Source organism: Neopelma chrysocephalum, unplaced genomic scaffold, assembly GCF_003984885.1.
Source record: "Neopelma chrysocephalum unplaced genomic scaffold, ASM398488v2 Primary Assembly neopelma1_43, whole genome shotgun sequence".
In the NCBI taxonomy this organism is placed as follows: domain Eukaryota; kingdom Metazoa; phylum Chordata; class Aves; order Passeriformes; family Pipridae; genus Neopelma; species Neopelma chrysocephalum.
In genome coordinates, this window is record NW_020897702.1 from 2,572,393 (window position 1) to 2,597,611 (window position 25,219).

Consider the following 25,219-nt stretch of genomic DNA (forward strand, 5'->3'; position numbering starts at 1 on the left):
ATTTAATATCTTTATTGATGATCTGGATGAGGGGATGGAGTCTGCCATAAGCAAATTTGCAGATGACACCAAGTTGGGGGGGAGTGTTGGTCAGCTGGAAGGCAGGATGGCTCTGCAGAGGGACCTGGACAAGCTGGAGAGTTGGTCTGATTCCAACAGGATGAGGTTCAACAAGGCCAAGTGCCGGGTGCTGTACTTTGGCCACAACAACCCCAGGCAGTGCTACAGGCTGGGCACAGAGTGGCTGGAGAGCAGCCAGGCAGAAAGGGACCTGGGAGTTTGGATTGACAGGAAGCTGAACATGAGCCAGCAGTGTGCCCAGGTGGCCAAGAAGGCCAATGGCATCCTGGCCTGCATCAGGAACAGTGTGGCCAACTGGTCCAGGGAAGTGATTCTTCCCCTGTACTCAGCGCTGGTGAGGTCACATCTGGAGTGCTGGGTCCAGTTCTGGGCCCCTCAGTTCAGGAAGGATACTGAGGTGCTGGAGCAGGTCCAGAGGAGAGCAACTAGGCTGGTGAAGGGACTCGAGCACAAGTCTTATGAGGAGTGACTGAGGAAGCTGGGGTTGTTTAGCCTGGAGAAGAGGAGGCTCAGGGGAGACTTCATCACTCTCTACAACTCCCTGAAAGGAGGTTGTAGCCAGGTGGGGGTTGGTCTCTTCTCCCAGGTAGCTATCCGTAAGACAAGACGGCATGTTCTTAAGCTCTGCCAGGGAGATTTAGGTTAGATATTAGGAAGAAATTCTTTACAGAGAGGGTAATCAGGCATTGGAATGGGCTGCCCAGAGAAGTGGTGGATTCTCCATCCCTGGAGGTTTTTAAGATGAGCCTGGATGTGGCACTTAGTGCCATGGTCTACTAACCATGGTGGTAGTGGATCAAGGATTGATTCTGTGATTCTATGCTGGAATAATGCTGTTGTCACCATTGAGTGCACCAGAAATTCATATGCATGCAAATGAAAATAGTGCTAACTTGTTCAAGTTTAGTACAAGGTCTTCTATGGTTAAAATTTACTGCAGAAACCATTGCTGACAACGTCACTTCAAAGAAATACAGAGAAAGTTTGAGCTTGCTGAAGTATTCTGGAACATAAAAGGGTATATGTTAAGAACAAAGCAGCTTTTCTCTCTCACTCAATAGAATTTTTTATTCTTATGACCGCCACAGTCTGGTTTTAACACTAGTGTGACAGCATTCACTGTCTTCTCTTGAAATGCTTTCTCTAGCTGAAGGAAAAAATTGCTTGTATTTTCTGTGATCTTATTCTGTTAGGACACTGGAGAGAGCTGAGAACAATATCTTTCGTACTTGCTAGGAAAGAGAATGTTAATGACGAGGCCATTTCTATTTTACCATCTACTGGATTCCATAAATGTGACTATATTTACTAAAGCAGCCTGCAGTAATAATATTGAAAATACAGCTGAAAAAAATGTGAGTGTGTATTGGTAAGGGAGTTGTTCAAAGTGCAAATAATGTATCAGGAATTTTAATGCATCCTGCCACACACTTTTACATTTCAGGATAAGGTTATTATTCAAAAAAAAAGACTACAGCGTTTAAGCATGTCCACATGCACAAGAACATTCAAGTGACCTGAGTGCACCATTAGCAAATTTGCAGGTGACACCAAGCTAAGTGGTGCAGTTGATATATCTGAAGGATGGAGTGCTATGCAGAGGAGAAGTGGGCCCATGGGAATCTCATGAGGTTTAATATGACCAAGTGCAAGGTCCTGTACCTGGGTCGGGGCAACCCCCGGTATCAATACAGGCTGGGGGATGAAGGGATTAAGAACAGCCTTGCCAAGAAGGACTTGGGGGTGCTGGTGGATAAGAGGCTGGATATGAGCCAGCAACATGTGCTTGCAGCCCAGGAAGCCAGCCGTGTCCTGAGCTACATCAAAAGCTGCATGGCCAGCAGGCTGAGGGAGGTGATTCTGCCTCTCTACCCCACTCTGAAATGCTACATCCAGCTCTGGAATCCCATGCACAGGAAGGATCGACCTGTTGGATTGAGTCCAGAGGAGGCCCACCAAGATGATGAGAGGGATGGAGCACTTCTCCTGTGAGGAAAGGCTAAGAGAATTGGGATTGTTCAGCCTGGAAAAGCAAAGGCTTCGGAGTGACCTAATTGGGGGCCACAAGAAAGATGGAGAGATACTTCTTACAGGATGAGGCAGAATGTCTTCAAATTGAAAGACAGTCAGTTTAGATTAGATGTTAGGAAGAAATTATTTACTGTGAGGGTGGTAAGGCACTGGAACAGGTTGCGCGGAGAAGTTGTGGATATAGTATTCAAGGCCAGGTTGAATGGGACTTTGAGCAACCTGGTATAGTGAAACTTGTCCCTGCCCACAGCAGGGGGGTTGGAACTAGCTGATCTTCAAGGTTCCTTCCAACCCAATTTATTCTATGATTCTATGATTTCGTGATTCTATGACTTTGACTGTCCCTGAATCTGAAGTATTGAGGAGATCTGCCTCAGGATCTGTCACTCGCTTCTCTATGTAATTTCTTCTGTTCCTCTTTTTGAATGCAAGTCCTTCAAATTTCTGGAAGCATTCAAGGCCAGGCTGTACAGAGAACTGAGCTACCTGATCTAGTTGAAGATGTCCTTCCTCATTGCAAGGGGTTTGGATGACCTTTCAAGGTCCCTTCCAATCCCAACTGTTCTATGTTTCTAAGAAAAGATGTCTCAGTTTTGCCACTTTTACAGAGGTATGAAGCCTCCGTAATTCTAGTTGAAGTTTGTGGCTAGCACTAGAGATTCAGTACTGAAAATTGACTCTGACATGACTAACAGAAAACTTCACAGTACACTAACTGGAGGGAAAGTAAAAAGCTAATACTCAACTCTTTGCATAGGTTTAGGCAGCACAGTGCTGAAGCCAGAGAAGAGTTAAGCTAACAAAGGCATCAGCGGCAGAACAGTCATCTAGTACCCTTCCCTCCTCCACAGTCACTGGGACTAGCTCAGTTGTCTTCTAAGCAGAGCTATTTAGCTTTTGGGGAACACTGTGTTAACACAGTAAAGTTACCTCTAGTGCCTGAACTGCTGTGCATGGCACATAGTACAGACTCTCCAATCTTAAACCCCTATCATTGTGTCCAGTTATCATCTCTCCTTTCAGACAAGGGGAATGTGGTGGATTTATCATATTTTGACTTCAGTGAGGCTTTGAACACACATGACATCCTCATTCAGAAGCTGAGGATGTACGTGTTGGTTGGAAGAGCAGACTGAGCTGCACCACTGGGCTTATCGGGAGTGACTGGTGGGTTTGTTCTCAGCTGAAGTCTGGTAACACACAGAGCGTCTTAGGGGTTGGCATGGTGCCCATTTTGTTCAATATGTTCATAACTACCTCAATGATGACACCCGAGTGCACGCTCAGCAAACCGGAGGAAAGGATGATGCTGTTTCTGTGTGTTTCCATTCAACATGATCTTGAGAACCTTGAGAGCCTTGAAAGCTCACTCCACTTCCCTGTCATCAAGGAAAAGGGAAAAGCCCTGTGTGTATGGCAGAATGAGCCCTCCACCACCAGTATCTGGTGGAAACAACTAGCAGAGTAACAGGCAGGCCTCATTGAAAAGAACCTGAGGACCCAGGTGCCAGGTTGAATATGAGCCATCTGTGAGCTTTCATCACAGAAGAAGAAGACTACTTCCTCAGCTCCATTGCAAGGCCTGTTACTATCCCCTCTGCTGGAATAGTATCCAGTTTTGGGCGTAAAGCCCATTAACTGATGGAGATGCTGAGGTGTCTAGGATGACACAACAGATTGTGATGGAATAGCAGCCTACAACTATGCCAGGGGGTACTACGAAGACTACAACAGACTCAAGTTTTGCTTTGATGTGGGAGCTGCCCACTTGCAGAAGAGGCAATGGCCACAGATTGTGTCCTGAGAGTTTCAGGACAGAGTTTGGGAAACAATTTGGGAGACTAATGAGAGTGGTGGTGGAACCTGTGCTTGGAATGGGTCCTGAGAACTCAACTAGAAAAAGCTTGGCTGATGTGCCCAAGTACTGGTAATAGTGCTGTTTTGAGCTGCAGGGTGAACCTCCAGAAGTACCTTCCAACCAACATTTCTGTGAGCCTATGATATATCCCTAAGAATGCTCCTCTGGCAAGAAAATTATTATTTTTCCTCCAGTACTCATATGGGGTGTTGGGGAAGTATATTTTCTATGAATCTTGCAAGCATGCACAAGCCTGAAATGTGCCATTGCCAAGATGTGTCCACTTGCCAAAAAGAAAAGAACTTGCCACATTCTTGTGCCAAAACCAGAAAACTATACAATCTTTGCAAGCATACTGCATGAACCTAGGACTGGCAAACTCCTAAGGCATCCCCTTTCCCTTCTTTTGCTTGGATCAAAGGCAGAAGTAGTTCAGCTCTGCCCAGGGCATGGTGAAGACACATGTTGCTCACACGCTGGTGGTGAGACTGAGCCTGATCTGGCACATTCAGTGGTTTTAAAATAGTCGTAGAAAAAGGAGATTTTAATGTTACAGACAGATTTGAGAATTCTAAATTTTATTTGATTCTGTGAATAGGATTAGAAGTCCAGCTCTAAGAATGAAGATGTGTGTCTGGGGGTCTTGCTTTCTGGGGAGCACACGAGCAGCAACCTGGGGCTCAGTGACTCAACTTCAGAACACAGCTCTACTCTTGCTCTGTGAGTGGGGTTTGGAGGAACCTGAGCAGCAAGCCAGAAGTTTGTTACTGGGAAGGTCTAATTGGGCAGGGAGTTTGAAGAGTCAGAGCTTTTCTGTTGTGCAGGAACTGATACGTGGAGGCATGACAGGGAATTGTCTCATTTTCTGTGACATTTACTCTAGGACAGAGAAGATTAAGGAGGAGATGAATGGAAACACAACTTCGTAAACCAAATTGATTCAAGTGATTTTTTTAAATACAAATTATTTTCAGAATGTTTCTGCTAGATACAGAACCTCGTGCTCTAAGAAGCAGGAACACCACATTAAATGGGATAATGAATAATAGTATATCATAGAATATAAAGAATAATTATATGAGCCCTCCAGAGGTACTGGAGAACGGCTGTAGTATGGACCTCACGAATGTTGGGGCCCTGTTTTGGTAGATCCCATGCAGCACTTTGTCTGAATTCTGCTTTCAGTATAACTGTTGTGATTAGGTGGGGAAGAAACAGAGTATCTTTCTCTTCTGTATTCTCATTCGCTTTCATTTCTAAGAGCTTTACTCTGTGCAAAAATTATCTGAAAACAAAAGGGACGTCCTTTTTGTTGATAGTTGCACATGTTATCTCTTAGACCTTATATTCATTCTTACTGCTATAGCCACCAGTCTCAGGTAAGCCAAAATGTATATTGCTGCTTTTGTGGATTAGAAAAACACAACTATCAAAAACAGAGCAGAAAATAAACACGCAAGAATTTTACTGCCTGGAGTTTTATAGTTAAAGAAAGAACTTATCACCAGCAATAGAGCATCTGTCACGATGGAAGAAGTTGCTTCGATTTTGTATTTCTTCGCAGAGTTCATTGCAAGTTTTCTGTACTTCAGTATTTCTTTTTAAAACATCTGTTTTTCAAAAACAATGCCAGTGCCTTGCAAAAGTGGTAAAAGCTGCTGGTGTCAAAATTTCAAGGCCAACATTTGTGTATGGGGGATGTGGAAGCCTTTTAGATGTGAGTCTGTGAAATACTTTGTTCCGTGTAAACCTGATCTTCAGAAACTGGATAGTGCTATACCCAGCTGACAGGGTGAGAGTGCAAAAACAGGGACATTTAGAAGGTAGTTTTCTGCTTGCTTTTAGAAGACAGCATTTGCTCTTTGAAGGGCACATTCACCTCAGAGCAGGACAGACATAAGTTGAACATAAGTCTCCCTCTCTTCGGAGTTTGTAGCCCTTGTTTTAAAACTGTGCCTAGGGAAACCTCTGAATAGTTTTTTCTAGCATTCACTTGAGAAAAAGAGATATACATAATTTGGTAGGATTTTATTTTTATACTCTAGATATTGATTTATTCCTGCTTCCCTCTTGCATATCTACTCCCTTTGGCCCACACACTATAATACATCTTCACCTCCAGCTGCCTATGTGATATTCTAGTCACACTCAGTCCTTCTATCACCTCCACTATTCCTTCTCTCCCACTGTGACCTCTGGAATGCAGCCAGTTTAAGTTCAGACTCAGTAATTGACTGGAGGCAGTTTCAGTGAAATAGGTTAGATAATAATTGGTTTATTTCTGAAAAATGAAAACTGAAAAAAGTATGGGTAGAAGGGGAAAAGTGTGTTCTGACAAGTACATTTCTTTAGTTTAATTATGCATCTTATAAGCATTCAAGTCGTTTCCCACTAAAATGCCCTTACCTTCTGTATCAGGACAATACACCTCAGCAGTTTGAGTTATCTGAGATTTATAGAAATTGAATTCCAAGTGTGCAGTGTTTGTCAATGCAAGGATAATGTCCAAAGCTTCTTCCCGTTAAGTCTCCCATGATTTAACCTTGAGGGAGCTGCAGCAGGGGACTTCTAGGCCTCCTTGTGTTAGAGAAGATGTGACCAAATCAGTGTCCGGTCTGAGCAATGGGACAATGGCATGAGCTAGCATTCCTGTAAGATGAAGTGCTGTTGTCATCAACGGGAATCTCAAACTGAATTGCTGTGAAGCAAAGTATTTCATGTCACTCCAGCAAACTCAGATGAAAACTCTTTTTGCATTTGGAGAATGTCAGAACACTTAATTTAAACATAAATTAGCAAGAAATTAATGCAGACATATTCCCTAAGAATATTCAAAAATATTCAAAAGTTTGGTGTTTCATGCCACGAATGATGAAAATTTCAAGTCCTTTAGTTCTGACTTGCAATGAGAGCAAATGGTACAATGCCAAAGTATCCCACTGGATAAAATTGTTTTTCTTCTCAGCTGTGCTTTTTGGAAATTGGGTGGGATTACGTGTTTCTGTACTAACTTTTTCTGTAACATCTGTGCACCCTGAGACTGCTGGTGTAATTTTAAAACAGACCTTTCTATCCAAAACTAAAATTGGCATGTAGCCTTTTGATTCAGTTAACAGATGGTGTATGGTATTTATGAGAACAGTTGTTAAATGCTTTATAGTGTGACTCACCACACTGATAGCTGCATATCAATGGAAAGTGGACAGCGCTATCGCCTTCACAAGTGCTGTATTGTTGAGGGGAGCTGGTTGAGCTGATTCATATAAACAGTTTCCCTCAGAAGGTCAGTCTTGAATATTTGGATTCTTTCTCAAAGTACTGTTTTTATGCAGCTGAAAACTGCTAACCTTACTGAAAAAAAAATTAAAATCTTTTAAACTGGAACTTTGACCTTAGTTTCTGCAGGAGCGGGGGGAGAAATAAGGCAGTTCACAATCAGTTATATTTATTTTTTAGAATTAATTTCTGATCTAGCTACTAACTGAAATTATCTAGGGAAAAATAAAACTTGTCAGTACATGACATATTAGCTGTTAATCAGACAAGTCAGGAGGTATATATACCTTTCCTTGGTATAAATTTTGAAAGATTTTAGATAGAAATTTGTTTTCCCCATTTTCACAGTCTTAAGAAATAATTCTGAGCAATATGATGGAATTGAATTCAATTCAGGCATTATTTAAAAATCCTTGCTATGAGATTTTTTGATAAAACACCGCCCATCAGTTCAAGAGCTGGAAAAAACACTGAAAACATGCTACACATTTCATAAAATTAAAAGAACCATAAAACGGGCCTAAGCCACAAGACTGAAAACTATTACAAAGACAACCAGATATCATTGTTAAAACTCTTATTTTGTTGCCTTTATCTTGTGTTTGTTTAGGTTGCTTTTGTTTGCCTTTAAATGATAAAACTGAAGTGATATCAGTAGCATTGCTACAACTTGCTGTAACTCGTGAATAAAACTAAGCCCTAATATAACTAAATTAAAAATTACAGACCTTGTTCTCTATGGCCACTGCACTGCAGACAGACTACGGTTCAAAGAGAATAGCCCCTGGTAGAGAGAGTCATATGAAAGGTGCAATATTTAACACTTTTTCCAGGACCTAGATGGAGTCAAGCTCCTTGTAGTACCTCAAATACACCAGATGGAGGGCAGCCCTGAATTGTTCTCTGATTCTTCATCTTCTATGCAGAATTTCACTTATTTAGAGTTACAGAGGGCATCCAAGAAAAGAGGATGGTTGGAAAACAGCAGTCTGGGGCAATGCCAGAGGCTCACAACAAACACAGGAGAATTTTTACCATTCTCCTGCTGCTTCCATGAATAATCACACTTTATTTAAACTGTCTGGGGATTATTTTTTTCTACTTCAGCTACCACTAAGCCTTAGTAAGTATAGTGAGATTCCAGTGGGATCCTTAGCAGAGTAAAGTACTATTTGTGCCGTAGGTAACCATACAGCGTCTGGTGGCAAAGGACGAAGAGACATATGTCGTATTCACAGGGTATTGCAACACATTTCTCTTTATTCATATGCCGGTTTGCTCTTTGGTGTCAGGATAACATAGGGGAGATATAGAGACAGAGAAACTGCTGCAGGTGTCGACCTTCTCAGGTGACCACTGATCCAGCAGCTGCCTGTGACTTGTATTTGAGGCAGGACTGAAGCTCCTCCCAGGCTCTGCATTTCAGCTGCAGAAGACCCCACCTCTCTAGCAATGGTGCAAGTTGTATTCCCAGGTATCGCTGAAGGTCTTGTCCTGAGGCTGCAACCATACAACTGTTCGCACACGCATGTCCAGGTGGCTTCATGCAAGCCAAAGAATTTATGCAGGACAGTAAATTATATATTAGTGTGTTTGGCAAAAGGGGATGCAAAATTTTGCCACATCAGGACTTCAGTAGAACTCTAGTTACGCAAACAAATGCAACAAATAAACCGGAAAAAGTATTAGAGTTGGTCAGTTCAAATACAAATTTGCCTCAAACTCGCCTTAATATGATTTTATTTTCATCCAGCTATTGTTCTTCTTTTAAGAAAAGATAATTAAACTTCCCTCTGCTCTCTTTTAAAACCAAACAAAATCTGAAAACCATACAGGAAAGAGCAGCAAAAATAGAGGGGCTGGAGGAACTGATTAATGAGGAAACTTGGTGAGTGGTGTCTCACAGGCAGCATGGTAAGTCTATAGATATTTGCAGGCTGTAAATATCAAGGGTAGGAATTTTGTATAACATAGACAGGCATAACCAGGACTAAAAGGAGAGGAAAAATAATACATGCTGGGAGTGGAGGAAAAAGACTTGCCAATGAGATGCAATAGAGCTAGGAATTAATAGATGGCACGCATATCTTGCAGGGAGCAAAGTGTTGGTAAGTAAATAGGCTGAGAGAGATGATGGGACTGTTCATCTTGAACTGCTGTGGGAAGGTGATTTGTTAAATCTCAGCCATTAATGTGTGTATGCTTAACTTTCAAGAGATGGCTTGGCTTAGGTTAAACACCATCTGGCAGGCTGAGTTTCCCAGGCCCAATGCAAATTTGGGCCAGCTGTGCCACCCCTACCACAGCCATGGCAGGTACCAACAGGCAGAGGGCTAAGGCAGTTCTCCCACATGTCAGTGCAGATTCACAGTCCCACTTGTCACTGCCATGAGGGTATGAGGCTGGATGGGGCAGAACTATCTTTGGGAGGTTTCACTTTGTATAGGATCAAAAAACAAAAATTGAAGCTAGGCCCTTTGAAACCTTGTGGGAAGCCAGTGAGCATATTGGGGTAAGAGAGCCAGCAGTCTGTGAGCAGGTCTCTGTCCTGCCTGTACAGGGAGGTTTCTGCTCAGGTTCCCTGGGATCATCCCAGCAAGATCTCAAACTCAGTGGAAATACCTGTTTTACAAGGCTCAACATTTTCCCCTCTACCTCTCCTGCCAGATAGCGCATCTTCTTCAACAGCAAAAGAGGGTGAAGGTTTGTCCCACCCCCAGGGAGAGCCAGGCAGGCTGACCCAACTCCAATCCCCTGCCCAGCCCTGGGTGAGTAAGCAGGATCAGGATCAGGATCAGGCAGGAAAACCTCCGGCCAGCCTAGCCCCAGCCGCTCCCAGCTCGGAAACCTCGGAACAAAATGTTCCCAGCTGGGAACTGGAAACAAGTTTTCTCCTTGTTGCGGATTTGAAACAGACCTTACACACCCCAAAGAAGGTCCCCCTCGCTCCTCCCCGCCTCGCCAGCAGCTGATGAAAGAAATTACTTCCACTATGACTCTTGGCTTTTGCTAAGGGAGAGTTATTTCCTGCTTGGGGTGTGCAAGTCTTAGCCTCTGGAAATGGGAAATTCCACCCTGAATGTGACGGGAACTTATTTCACTGACCGAAGTCCATCCTGTCTCAGTGACTTTCTGTGGGAACTTTTCCTCTGAGAAACCGGTGGGTTCTTGAGATGGAAAAAGGAACTTTGTCAAAATTTTTAACCAGCCTCATTAATCCACCATTGGAAAAGCATCATAAAATGACCTTTTACTGAATTACTGATCAAGATAGTATTTAGATACAGAATTGATTTAATTAAACCAGCAAATTATTCACAGACTAGAGCTAGCAGTTTTTATTACAACCAGTCCTCTCTAACTTGCACCTTGAATCCAAAGTCAGGCCATTTGATCAAATAAAGCAGGTACTCTGCATTAATAAAGCCAGCACTGAGATTATGAAAGGTGCAAGGTGAGAAGGCCTTTAGGTGTATTACTTCAACTGGAAAAGGCATGGCTTTTGCACTGGTGTGTTTACTGATTTCCTTTCCCAGCATGTTGTGACTTGCACGTATGCTTCCAGGAGTGAAAACAGATCTACAGATGTCAGTTCCTCACACTCACCTATGTATGGTCTGAGTTTTTTGCAGTGTTCCTGCTGCACTTCCAACCTGCATTAATGGACATATTTTTCTCACTCGTGGTTCTGTGAGAGGGCTGAGCACACAGTGACAGGGGAAGCAGTTTGCATTTAAATGCCACCACGTTAAACAGATGCAAGAAGAAAACGACCTCTCTGACTGACAGCCACAAAGCAAAGCTGCAAGTGGGGAGCTTGCACAGCAGAGCTGGGCAGCTGTGGCAGAGGCAGGAGGAGCAGGGGGTCTGCTGGCAGTCAGCCTTGTAGCATCAGGAAAGGGAGAAAAACCCAGGTGAGGATGACCCACGGGGTTAGGAGCACTGCAAGCCCCACTGTTACGAGGGACTGACAATACCCAGGACTTTTCCACAGGCATGGTTTTCCAGGGATGAGGTTTGGAATAAAAAGACATAAGTGGGGTTATTCTAACCCCATTAATAGAAAAAGTGAAAAAGCATTTAATATAAAGGTAAATGAAAGTATTGTTATTAAAACAGTAAAGAACAATGCCCAAAGGATTAAGGCACAGCTCTTGGCCTCAGGCTCTGGTGTCCCTATGGGTGGTGTAGCAGGACCAGTGGCACTGATGTGGTCTGTGAAAGGCTCTGCCTTCGCTCCTGCAGCCAAGGTCGCACTTCCCACCAGCCCTCTGCTTCACCCGTAGCTGCTGGGCTGGGGCCGGGCATCCATAGGGGGCCGGGGCACCCCCAGCCCCGTGTTTCGTTGACACCCGAGTTCATCTGGCAGCCGTGTCCCATAGAGCAGATGCTGCCCGTGGCCGTGACCTGCGCACAGACGAGCAGCATTCCACATGTGCTCCCAGGATCTCCCGATTGGTGTGCTTCGCAGAAGGGGCTGGTCCTTGAAGTCAGCTCCTGTGCCTGTGACAGATGATATTTTTATGCAAGAAAACAAAACCAGGATATCTGATGGACTGCATTATCTTTCCAGACAGCTTGGAGCTACAGATGCAAAACAAGAAGTTTTATGCTTAGACTTCAAAATTGTGAGTGGAATTTAAACAGCAGTTTTAAATGCCTACTTTTTTTTCTTTTTTTACTTTGTGTCTGTGTGTGTGTGCAACTTTGCGTGAAGTACATATATCTGCATGACTTATTATTATCGAGAAAGCTGTTGCAAATTCTCCTAAGATTGAATAATTATTGCTTTGGAAAACTTCACGAAGTCTTAGCTGCATTTTTGGCTAGACTAATAAATGTGTACTGAGGAGGAGGGGGATGCTCTTTTCAGTGAATGTAATTAGTCTAGCTGGAAATTATTTCAAATCATCTTTTCCACTGGAAAATGTGTTTGAGCAGAAGAGCTGAGGGAGAATCTCCTGGGAGTTATCAGCAAATGTCAGGCTGGTCTATGTGCCTTTGTCACAGAAACATTTGATGTTTGCTTGTGTATGGAGAGGGATTAGGTAAAAACCTGCTGTTACCATTGTGTGGCACTGTGCTCACTGGATGAAAAATCTGTTGGTACCAGGTGTTAGAAAGCTGGCCAATTAATGATGATTGTGGGAAATTTGTTTAAGACCATATTGTCCGCTATGATGCAGATTTACAGAAATAACACTTGCTAGTGCACAGGAGGATCATTCCTGTAGCCGAAACATTAATAACTTGCTCTGTCTTGCATGGGAATAATGAAACAGATTTCTGTGGGAGAACTCAAGGTGTTGATACCCAGATCAGAAGGCCAAACCTGACAGGCAGGCAGTTTGCAACTTTCCTTATGGAAAATATCCAGGATGGTCTAAAATTACTTCTGCCATCTCATGGCATTGTTTTATATACAATCTTGAGTGAAAAGTGCTATATGCTGCAACTTTTCTTGATTCATTTTGAGGTTAGCAAAAGCTGAGATACGTGCTCTAAAAAAAAAAAAAAAAAAAAAAAGCTGTTTTAAACTCTCTCTCTAGGTACCAGAAACAATCCAGCACCTTCCCAATTTCCCATATATTTTCCTTAGTAAGCAAGCAACTTCATGTTTTGGTTTCTTCACAAGTGTGTTGCATCAGTTTATACATTTTTATTCTGTTGGATCCACATGAAATCCAAAGGTTATGTGAAAAGTGTTAAGCATGGCAGAAACCTCATCCCTGGTGAATCCACCACCACTCATTCTCCATCTGAGCACCTCCAGATCATGCAGCAACAAAAACAGCATCCAGATGAGGTGTGGGCATATAAGTGCATTTCTGCTGCATTAGTCAGAGCACATAACATGGGACAATACCAACCTTGTACAACCGGCGGTGAGGCAATTCAGTCCACGGCCTGCTAAGAGGTAAATGTCAATATTTTTTTAACAAATTAACTGCTGAAGTAAATCTGTAGGTTTTGCTACTCTTACATAATTGGCTGCAGATTTTTGTGATACAGCACTGGGATCTCTACAGTCAGATTTACTGTATCATCAAGCCATGGCCTGAATGAATCTGAATTTATTGGAAATAATACAGTGATGATAAATTTCCCTTATCTTCATTCCTTTTCTCTGTCTTTTGTTGATGACTACAACAGGGACACCTTGGGTTTGCCCAGCAGAGCAAAGTACGGTGTTTTTCACAAAGCCAAATTTGGCACCAACAGAAAAATGCTCCCACAGAGAAAATCACGAAACTCAACATATTTCAGCCAGAGAGGCCTTCTTGATTGATGTAGAGGAAATCCTAAATGGAAGATGTCTTAATCCAGACTGCTCCTCATAGATATACAATGAATTAGTGCGCTGTGTTGAACAAATCACAGTATTTTTATTTCAGTGTTAAAATCAATTTTATTTCCATTTTCTAAAATGGCAAATGAGGCTTAAAAAAAACTATGCATGTACAGAAATGCTTTTCAGTGAACTGTCCTTTAAATGTTGATAAAGTCCTTAAATTAAGGGGCTTCCATAATCCTTATAATGTGAAATGTTTCCTCTTCGTTCTTCTTGTTCCCTTAATTTGGCAGTATTTTCTCTGTTAGGTATTGCTACCTAGATAGAATGGGCCAGATTCTCAGCTAGGCAAGCATGAATAAAGAATAACTTCATTGAAGTCAATGACATGACCCTGGAGTTATTCCAGTGTGACTGGAATTGGAATGTAGTTCAATACATGCAGCTGCCATCCCTGCAGGCTGGGTAAGGACGTAAACAAAGAGTTACTGCAGTTGTGCATGTTACTAGCAGAAGGATGGTCCTGTCAGCTCTCAGTTCTGCTTTCACCTGCAGCTTCTTCCAAAAGGAAAGTTTCAAAGAGCAATCTTACCTCTATTTCACCAACTTCAGCTTTGTTTCTTCAGCCTATGCAAGGTTTTGCAGAAAACTGCTAAATCCATCTACTTGCCTTCATACCTCATCAAACCCTTTGACATATATCTCAACAATAAAATGCATATGTTACTCTTATTTTCTTTCCTCCCGCTCAGGAAGATTTGAGGTTTTCCTTGATAACTTTTATGTTTGTGGTGGTTTTTACTGGTGAAATTGTTTTAGGAAGCTTGGCTTCTTGCTGTGAAAATGCTGCTCTTAATGATACTCCTGGAAGCTGCTTCCCAATTCCTAGAGAAAGTTCTGGTTTCCGCCTCTGTTTTGTGATGATAACCACACTGTTCCCATGGCCACCGACTCAGCAAAAAAACTCCCAGGTCTTTGTCACAGAGAGGCTAATGGGATTATTTTGTGTTATAGGTGGGGCTTCCTCACGACCATTTTGATTTCCCTGTTCTGCATGCTACAACAGTCCAGAGCTCCTGCTCTAAAGAGAGGACAGTTTTTGTGGGGCTATCTGCAGGCTCTGTCCTGAAATTCATCTCAAAGGCAGAAGTTGGCCATGTTTCAGATGGGAGAGTCAGCTCTTACTGATACTGCTGGTCAGAAATATCTAGTTTATACCTTTCTTGCTGCAGCTAAAGAACTGAATTCTGTGATATTTTTACCAATAGCAATTCATCTCTGCTACTTGGAAATGCCAAAGCTACAAAAGGATCTTGAGGGGAGGACTCTGTATGAGTTTGAGGTGGGGCTGATTTCCTAGTTACTCTGAAGGGGAAAAAAAAACATGGCGTGTTCAGATTCTAAGGAGTTCATTACAAGTGCTACCTGTTGTGAGGCTTTCCAGGGACCCAGAATCTCTAAACACTCAGTATCACCAGGAAAAAAACACCAAAAAAGACAACAGGCAGGGATATGCCTGTTCTTCTTTGGTGTTTCACAAGTTCCTAGAATGAAGTGTGCTCATATCTAACACTGAAGTGGGGATTAGATGAAGCTAAGGCTAAGCTGAACTGTAGCTAAAATTGTTTCTTTTGTAGTACTTTTTATCATTACTCAGATATTTTTGTGCTTTGTGAGCACATTCTCAGCAACAGTACTCTATTAATCAAACATAACTTACTAAATTCTGTATAGGCACAAGGCTTACCTTACCAAATATTCATATGATGTATGCAGCCTAATTATAAACATTTTATTAAAAATTTAAATATTTTATAAAAACTTCAAAATTTTATAAAATCTTAACTTTTATAAGTATTTAGTATTCTGTAGCATTCTATTGCTGGTAACAGGTATGTATCACAGGCTACTATCTTGGAATAAGTAGTTCCACTAGGAAACTAGAAAAATGTGCCTGATATTTTCATTTTTAAAATTAATATTCTGCTTCCACATATGCATTTGTGAGATGAGGATATTTGTTGTGCAGTTAGTCAATAAGCATTATGAAAGTGATCAAGCAGGTGAAAAGAAGTTGAGGACATACAAAAGAGTCCACAAATTCAAGGAGGATTGTGGACCTAAAAGATAACACATTTGGTTGCAACACTACTAATATCTCTGTTTTTTCAGGACTGAGAAATATCACACTATAATCTTATAAAAGCTTTGTGAAATTGGGGCCTTTGAGTCACCTGAGAGAAGCTGTCCAGAAGGAGTGTGTGAAAGGAAGGGAGTTACAGGGCAAAGGAAAGCACTGAAAAAACAGACTGGTGCTAATACTACACGAGTGCTTCTTGAAGCTGAAAATGAGAAAGGACAAAAGCTGTCAAGGGGAAAGATGAGGGTATGAGTAAGAGTCATGTACCTCTGATGTTTTATACCCTTTGTGCTATGTGTTTCATGCCTTAGGATGAATGAATAATACTCTGTTTTGAAGACAAATTAAGTTACTTTAATTAATGCTTAACACATGGTTTTGAAGACAAATTAAATTACCTTAGTTAAATTGCTGGTTGTGGGTTCTCAGAAGAAAAAAAGGTGTATCCATGTGTCAAAGGTAGATGCATCATTTGGGATCATGCACGTAAGAGGAATGTGTAAGGCAGGAGGAAGGTGTACTGCTAAACAACCCAGACCACAAGCTCTATCTAGAAAAATTAGAGGGATCACAAATGCAGTTGTTTCCAAAACCTTTACAACCACAACTGGATTTTTCAACATTCAAACCCCAGCTTTTTTAGTGCCACTGCATTATGTCCTGAAATTACAGCAGCGTGAGTGGCATATCTAGACAAAACAAAAAACCCTACGTTTTTCAACAGTTTACATATCATACAGAACCAGCAACTGGTGTGGTTTATCTCTGTCCGTCCATGAAGGCTAAGAGCCCTTTCCATGATCTGTTATTGTAGTGACACAAAAGAATGAATTAAGTACATTTTAAACAGTGAGCATTTAAAGACTGGTTTTGGGCAAACCAGTGGGACTGACTCTAATATTTTAGAGTTTGGTCAAAGAAAAAAAGTCTGAAAATAATTTTGGTCATTGTCTGCCATTTTCTCAAGCTGAAACTTTAAAAATTCCAATCCATATCTTTATATCCTGATACATATATTTACACCTTTATATCTTTACACTCCTTTCATGTCCTCACACCTATCTTTATTAACCTGTAAAATTTAGGCCCACCTAATAATAATTCATGGAAACAAATATGGGTTTATCATTTGTGCACGGTAGGATTGTAGTCCTGATGTAAGCCAAGAAAATGCATCTCAAAAGAAAATCCAGACAACAGAAATGGAAAATAATTAAAGGCAACATAAACATTCATGATTTTTTAACACTTTCTGCAGTTTTTATGGGTGGCTAGAGCAGAGTCTAGTTTTGGGCTGAGCAGTGTTGCAAATCCACTAAACCTAATGGGAACAGAAATAACGTATAATTAAGGTGCCCTCAAACAATTTGTAGACTCTTCAGAGAACTCCCTCCTATGTAATTTCTACCTTTGAAATATTCTGCACCAACGTACAGCAACAGTAACCTCAGGCAGCTCAGGCTGGGGAGGATAAGTGTGCTGTGCCCCCTGTTGTATCAAGAGAGCAGTATTGGGAAGAAGGACTATGACTGTGTTTGCTGGAATTTGGTAGAGGTTCAAGTTTAAAACATTGCAAAACTCCATGAGAGCTGTGATGCCAATATAGTGTCAGGATATCAGTATCAGCATAGTCCAACATGCCTAAACACAAGCATCAGTGTCAAGGGTGCCTGTGCTGCTGCTATTTCATAATATGAATTGCAGTAATACCTAGAGGTTAAGCTGTGCTGTGCCAGCTGCACATAGTCCATGGCAATACACCTACATGGTGTGCCTACGCTCCACTTGTTCTGCTCTACTTACAAAAAAATACCTGTGACCTCAACTTCAAGGTGGTTTAAGCAACCCTGCCTGGCTGCAAGGCAGAGGTAGGATATAACCCTGCCCACTCTTCGTGCTAAACCTGAGGCCTCACATGAACACTGCATTTTCCAAAGGCCTTTCCACTATTTTCATGGAGGGAAGATAAGATTTGCTCTCTCTGTTGGGAATATGTGGGTGTGAATCTCTGCAGACTGGGAAGCAACAGTACCATGTCCTGCCAAGTCCACAGCCAATGCCCTCACCCTTGACAACATTATACAGGCTGCAGAAGACACGGCTGCTGCTTCCTCCCAGAACACCACTGATTTTAGTGAGAGTGATCTCAGGGGATGCTCCAGCACTCATTCGTAGAATCAGTGGAAATATTTGGAAAAGGCAGCCTCTAAGGTCATTAAGTCCAACCATTAACCCAGCGCCGACAAATCCACCACTAAACTACATTCCTAAGTGCCACGTCTACATGTGGAGACACTTGAAGGAAAGAGAAGGGGGAACCTTCCTGAAGTGGCTTCTCAGTCATGGTGGAAAAGCACTGCATTGCCTCTCAGGCACAGCTGCGCTCAGTTACTCCATCACCCCTCCAAGGAATTCAGGCGTCAAACTTCAACACCTTAAATTATGGTGCTAGGATCAGGAGCTGTGATGCCTCAGATGGGTATCCAAGTCAAGCATACTAAAACTCACACGGAATTTCCAAGTAAGTAAGTAAAAATAATATTCCTTCTCACATTCTTGGCTCTTGCTATCTCCATCCTAACATGGATTAAACAAACACACAGATATTAGCAAGAGGAGATACCAAAGAGTTGGTATAATCTTTTATATAGATTATTTGCATGCACAGCTTCCATGAAGTCAGGAGCAGTGATATCAAATCTTGCCAGATTAGCTGCCCAGTACTAAACAAAGATGAGCTTGCCTCTTCCAGGTCCTCAGTACAATTTTCTGCAGCAGTGAAGCTGACAGTCTGTAAGTGACATATCTACTCTTTGCTGCTACTTCTTCATTGGGGTAAGAAGGCCTTAGGATTTATGCACTGCCCCTTTTTTACATTTTGAAGTTGACTTTTCCCCCAAGCTTTAAATTGTCAAATGCTTCTGAGAAACATCTCCATGGAACTGAGATGCTGCTCCATACACTTTGCAAGTGTAAATTAACTAATCTTGCAGAAGTAATTGGCAGAAAAGTAATTTCCCTTTATCATGACAAACAGTATTGCAGAATGAGAGTAATGACTACAATTTAAGCAGCTATGAATTGTGCATTAGAGAGCTCTAGAACTGAATATTGCTCACAATGAAATTTAAATTGCATTTCTTCTGCATTTAGCTGTTTATAAATTACAGCCACAATAGTAATTTTTGTCACCAATTTCTTACTGCCACTGACAATAGAAATAGAAGATCTAGCTAGCTGATGGACAGTGCGATAAATAGAGGTTAAAAAACTCTTTATTAGACTCAAATTTCACTAGAAATAGGAGTAAACCAAAACCCTAGCTCCAACCACAGCATGATGTGAAAGTGCCTTGAAAACTTAAGAAACATTTAGCAGCTAGCATGTCTTTCCATGGTTGGTAATTAAAAAAAAATATTAAAAACTCCAAACAAAACCAAAGCAAAAAACAAACAAGAATCAAACAAAACAACCCCAAAAACCAAATAAAACAAATAAAAAAAAAACAAAACAAACAAAAAAACCCCAAAAACCACCAAAACCCCCCCAACAAAACAAACAAAAACCCAACCAAATTAAAAACAACAGCAAAAAAATCCTCTTTGAACTCTGTCATAAAAATTGAGATTTTGATAAAAATTTCAGGCTTAGACCTAACTCTCAATCTACCTGGCAACCTTATTTACATGCAGAAGGCCATGTAGTTTAATATGCATTGGAGTAGCCTCCAAAACCTGTTGGATACTGCACGCTCAGGTACCTGTACAGGTGTGCTGCAAACTCTACAGCTTTCAATAAGTTGTAATGCACTCCACACTTGCATCCATGATGCAACAACCCTCTCTGACCGTGCGTGCTACCCAACTGGTAGGAGAGGAATGCAATAACAACTTTTCATTATATATATTTAAAATATCCTTTATTGTTCTACAGTTGAGCCATCACCCTCTAACTTCTCACAGTTTTTACTATGTTTTTGTAGTAATGAGTCCTCAAGACAGGGTCTCAAAGAGGAAAAGAGTGTGGAGATAGGCTGTGGGGTTGGTAAAGCAGGCATAGGAGGTAATGTTAAGAAATGCAAAGCCAAGTAGACATGGGCATTGTTGTATGATGTGAGTTGGCTCAACTAAATGGAAATGAGCACCTATTGCATTTTTATAAACCAAGCAAAAATAATCGTAGGTAGAGATAAAGTAGCTTCAGTGTGACTACAAGCTCTGTTGCATGCTCCTCTATGATAATGGGATAAGTTACTTATGTAAAGAGGTTTGTTTTTTTCTTCTTTGCAGCCTGTGAATTAGCTAGTGTAGCTGCTTATGCAAAATTTAAGAAAATACTCTGGTTTTCTAGTGGTCCTCACAGAGAATGAGTAAAGGATCTAGAAGACCAGTGGAAAAAAAACAAAAGACAGGCTGAAATAACAAAAAAGAGGCAAATAACGTTTGCTGAATAATTTTGTGCATGAGGGACTCTTCTGTGGGTGTTTTTTGCAAGCATCCCTAACACTGTTTTCTGTTCCTCTGACATTTTCTTACCACTTTGTAACTTTACAGAGGCACAGATATCACAACTGTCTAATGCCTGAGAAGAAGCAAAGGAAATAAACAACCCAAAGATGCAGATCCCCATTCTGCCAAAAAAGCGTAAGAACATGAGTAATGGAAGAACGAGTTTTATGCGACAGCTGGTGAGGATTTACCTTGAAAAAAGGAATACTCAATCTGAAAACTCACACCTTGAAATTGGTTGTAATTGAAAGCCACTGCATAGAGCAAATTGGAAAGCTTTTAAATAGTGGCTAAAATATTTTCTCTTTAACTGAGACCTGCATATTAGCTTCGGTCTGAGAATAAATACTTTGAGTCAAGAATTTTTTGATAGAAATCTATAATTACCTCTGCAATATTGCTGGTATCCATCTACTTAGCAAAAATTCTGACTTTATTAGCTATTTAATCATCTGAAATACTCTATTACCAAATGCTTAGGGAGAACAATGTCTGCCAGATTCTGCAGCTGTTGGGTTGTGTGTTTAATAACCTCCTATATTTCAGGCCCTGTAGAAATTAGTCACTGAACCTCTTCTTTTAATCAATCACCAGGTAAAAGCTAGCTTCACAGAGTTTTCATCCTCACCTAAGATTTAGATTACCTCAAAGTCTCTGTCAGCAACCTGTGTTCCTCAAAAATGTTTTAAAACTAGTGATTTTAAGGTCATGTCCTTGTGTGTGCGTCAGCTGATGGGGACTATGCCCCAGTCTCAGCAGGAGCAGGGATGAGAAACTCCTGGTACTGTGCTTCCAGAGCTGCAGCAGCCACCCTTGATCTGACCAGTAATCCTATCTGATGATAAGACTCCAAACTGCCAAGAAAATGATAGAAATAAGGCCAGGCCACACCTGCCACTGGGGATGCACCTCTGGTGTAAATGGCAGTGATTGACTCCCAGTCCCTCTGCCCCTTTTTCCATGAGGTTGCCTGCTGGAGGCGGCCTCAAGCAATCTTTCTGTGATTTGGGGGAACATTATTATCCATGCTCTGACCAGCACCATGTCTTTTCTCCAGGAGACAGAGTGACAACAGGAAAGTCTCCTGAAGTTTGGCAGGGCTTAGAAAGCATGCAAAAATATTAGCAACCATATGCTGGGTTCTCCTGGGGAGCTGCACCCATTAGTAAATCTGACCTCTCTTCTTTTCTGCACACAAGGTGCCTGTGGCGAAGTTAGCTAAGGAGGCCACTCTTGGCCAACTACTTTCTTGTCCAACAGCTTTAGGGCTGTCAGTGTCAACAACTTGTAGAGTCAAGACAGCCAAGAAAAGCCTTCTGAGGAGTCCAAGCCCTCTAGTGCAGTAAAGAAAGAGGAACACCGGGATCCAGAACAGCGAGGGCAACTCATGTAAGTCTTTCTTCATTTAAAATATCGATTTATACAGCTGAGGAATGAAATTACCTAGTATCTAGTTTGTTCCTCTGCCACTGCCATTCTCTTCTTTGCATTCCTTTGCCATGACTTCAGCCTGTATCATCTCCCCCCATTGCTGATCCCAGATTAAGCTATCTGAAAGGCACGAGCACGAGGGAAAACACTGCCTTTCACAGATTGCAAACTAAGATCACTTAGTGGGCTTCTCAAGCATTAGGACTCCAGGGACAAGAGACTTGGCTTACAGCTGGTCAGGGAAGGTTCTGCAGCTGCCTGGAGGTGGGAAAACAAAAGTGTCTTTATTTTAATGTTGTTAATGAGAGATCAGGGTGGGTCTCTACAGCTGGAAAGACAAAGGGCAAATAGAAGTCAGGGCTATTACACAGATTCAACAGATGTCTCCTAGTCTTTCTGGAGATGATGGTAATGGGAGTAAATAGTCCCTAGTCCTGCCCATAGTGAAGGCTTTCTATCGCATGAGGACTTTTTTTTGTGGTACAGTGACTGCACAGACAGATAGATGGCTTCAAAGTCCCTCCTTGCTCCAAACTTACTTGAGGGCTGGGGAGATAATATAGCAACAAAAAACAAAGAAATAGGAACAAAAGTCCACATTCACCTAATCACAGTCAGATAAGCATGACAAGAGAAGTAGGTTTCAAGGAGAGATTTTGAAGATGCTATTTTGCAGATTGTTACTATGTTAGCTATGTTAAAAGTTAAAATTTAACTATATTTAAAGTTTTTAACTATACCAAAACCACTACGTTTAAAGTTTACTAGGTTAACTTTAAATATGAGGGGAAGTTGAATCTGCTGCTATTAACTGGGCAAGGTGAGGAATAGTCAGTCTTGTAGCTGTAAGATTTGATAGAAATTATGAGCTCAGAGGGGAGGACATTACAGGGAGGATCACATGTCCATGGGGAGGATAAGAAAGGGTGACAATTTTGTCTTCTGAAACCAGAACACCTGTGTTTTGTATGGATTTAAATAAGGTAGTTCAGAGAGTGTCTTAATATTGCAATGAGGATGGGGTGCTGGCCTAACATTGACATTCATAGAGCAAGATTCAAGCATCAGCAGCCTAGAGAAGGGATCCTTGTGATGATGTTTCAGGGGCTGTTGCATTGTCCCAGGAGTAAAATGAAGGACAAGAATGTGCAAGCAGTGTTTTAGCAGCACCTCATCTAATGTTATACATGTCAATAGCCCATTTACATCATACTGAAGTACAGACCAAATTATTTTAGTTGCTTTGCTTAGGAAGACCGATGTGTCTTTTGCTTTCAGGTAGTGTCCAGGTTTCCCAAATCTCATTCCTGCACATTGTCAAAACTTGTGTTTTTTGTCTGGCCTTCCAGTTTCTTGAACATTTTTTCTCCTTTTCTTGCTCTGGATCCTTTTCTGTGCTGGGCTGTCTCAGTGCCTAATGCATGCGTTCTCATACTGACTATGGCATATTCTCTGAATTTAAATTCTTCTTTAAGGCATTTTACTTCTGGGTAGCTCTCCAGGGAAAACTGCCTCTTGTGCTGTTGTCTGTTTCATTTATCCCAAAATACATCCTTGCCCAGGTTAAAGCACATCTGTTTCACATCTCCGTTATTTGATGTCACTTCTCAGCCCTTCCCACTTTTCTCCTTCCTGCTCCATTGTTTTAATTCTCTGTGTTCTTCTGATTTACTCTGTCAGCTCTGCCAAGGCTGTTTGGCCCAATTCTCATCCTAAATATGGAAATTCACTCTACAAAGATGGAGTGAGAGAAGTTATTCTGGTGTTGCTGATACACCAGGACCTGAACCTGGGCTTGGTTTCTTTCTTGCAATAGCGTGCATGATTTTGGCAATACTATTGAATAATGAACCTACTTTCATTTAGAGTATTCAATACCAAATGTAAAATTTTAAAAATATGAATTCTAAAAAAAATCCTTCTTATTGTAATTGTCTTTCTGCAAACTATGTCATCTGGCAAACAGGAGTCACTAGAGAAGCTCCTTACAATGCAGTCATAACTGGGAACAAGATGTTTTTCCTTGTTTTGTAAGCTATTAAACAAATGTGATAGACAGGGTAGCCTTCAGCATCCTACAGCAGGGAAAGCTTTAAAGACTACATTTCTTTTGAAACATTTAAAAGTATTTTGAAAGTTCTAATCTCAGGAATAAGGTAGAGACTCAGAATTGTTGCCTGGAAGTTATGAAGCTACAGGGAAGAATAGCGTAAATCCTTCAGTTCATCAAGAATAAAATATTTTTCCGCAAATACAGCTTGACCCTCCCCTCGTGCTTCTTTTTCACTTGATATTCAGCTCACCAAAGTTACATTTTCTCAAAGCATCACACTTTGGCTGAAAACACAGCATGGCTTGTTGCCAGGTGTGATGGTTTAAAGATATTTCTATGCATCTTTGACTTGCTCTAAATGGATAGAACTGCTGAGTTTTGTACCATCAGCTCCTCACATTCCTGCACTGAACTCTTTCCTGTTATGCTCTAGGTATCCCAAGCTCCTTGCCTCTACAGGTTAGGGGACACTGAAAAAATGTGTAACCCTAGAGTGTGATGACAGCTTTTGCAAAGCATGTTGTTGACTCCTGCCGATTTGAGCAATGGATAGGTCTGTCGGGGAATTTAGCCATGTGCCCAGAGGCTGCCTGGGCGTGCCTGCTAGGGAAGCAGTTCCCTGGCCAGTGATGCCTTGTGTATGTCTGAACTGACTCACAGGTGGAGGGAATCTCCTGAACTGCTGAAATCCCCTGCATGAGATACCCATACAGCTTTTCTCCATGGAACAGAGGGGGAAAAGAGAAGACACACAAGTAAGGGCATCTAGGCATCAGTAAAAGGACAAAGAAATGCTTTTGCTGAAGTGTGGTTGCCAGCCTCAGCACAGCCTGAGGACTGCAGCACAAAAGCCAGGGGTGGGAAACATCCACCAACTGCATGTGCACATTTTCATGCAGGCTGCACCTTGATGACCGCCATTGCCTTCACTGTGATACATGGCTCAATTCTTTTCCCAGCTACATCGCTGCTGTCAGGAGGTGACATCAATTAAGGAAATCAGCTGTGAACTGACACAGATAGAACACTGACAGATATTAAAAAATATTTCAAAGCCATTCAGCATCTCATCTTTTCTGTGAGGATTCACTTCTTCTGGCCCTTCATGATCTCCCTGACCTTGCCACATGTCTGTGAGCTGCTGACACTTCATCCGTGAGTTATGACAGGAGTTATGGATCTGTGCAATCCTGTTTTATGATGATGATTTATCATTTGTATTGCAGTCATGTCTAGAGGCCTCAAGCAAGATCAGGGCCTCACTGTGCTAGTCACTGTATAAACATGTATTAGGAGACAGTCCTGCTCTGAAAAGATCACAAACAAAAGGTGGGAGGATGAACAGAAACACAGAGATGTGAAATGCAATACGCACTGCAACCTGAGGACAAGTGCCAGGGCAAGAAGCCCAGCTTTCCCGTCCCCTGGCTCCTGCCTGCCCATGTCCAGTCACAGCAAGCTCTGCCATCCACCATTGCTCCCCGCATCCTTCTCTCCAGGGGCTGTGAAGGGGCTGGCACATTCCTGCTTTGCCGTGCCTCTGTCCAGG

General features: G+C 41.8%; 1 protein-coding gene across 1 annotated transcript in view; it reads left to right on the plus strand.

Annotated features, from left to right (window-relative positions):
• Positions 1-11,793: 11,793 nt before the first annotated feature.
• The window catches only part of STARD13 (StAR related lipid transfer domain containing 13), a 300,545-nt gene continuing 287,119 nt past the window's right edge, over positions 11,794-25,219 (plus strand). The window contains exon 1 of the mRNA XM_027677746.1: positions 11,794-11,874. The gene's annotated coding sequence lies outside the window, so the exon portion shown is untranslated. The remainder of the gene's footprint in view (positions 11,875-25,219) is intronic.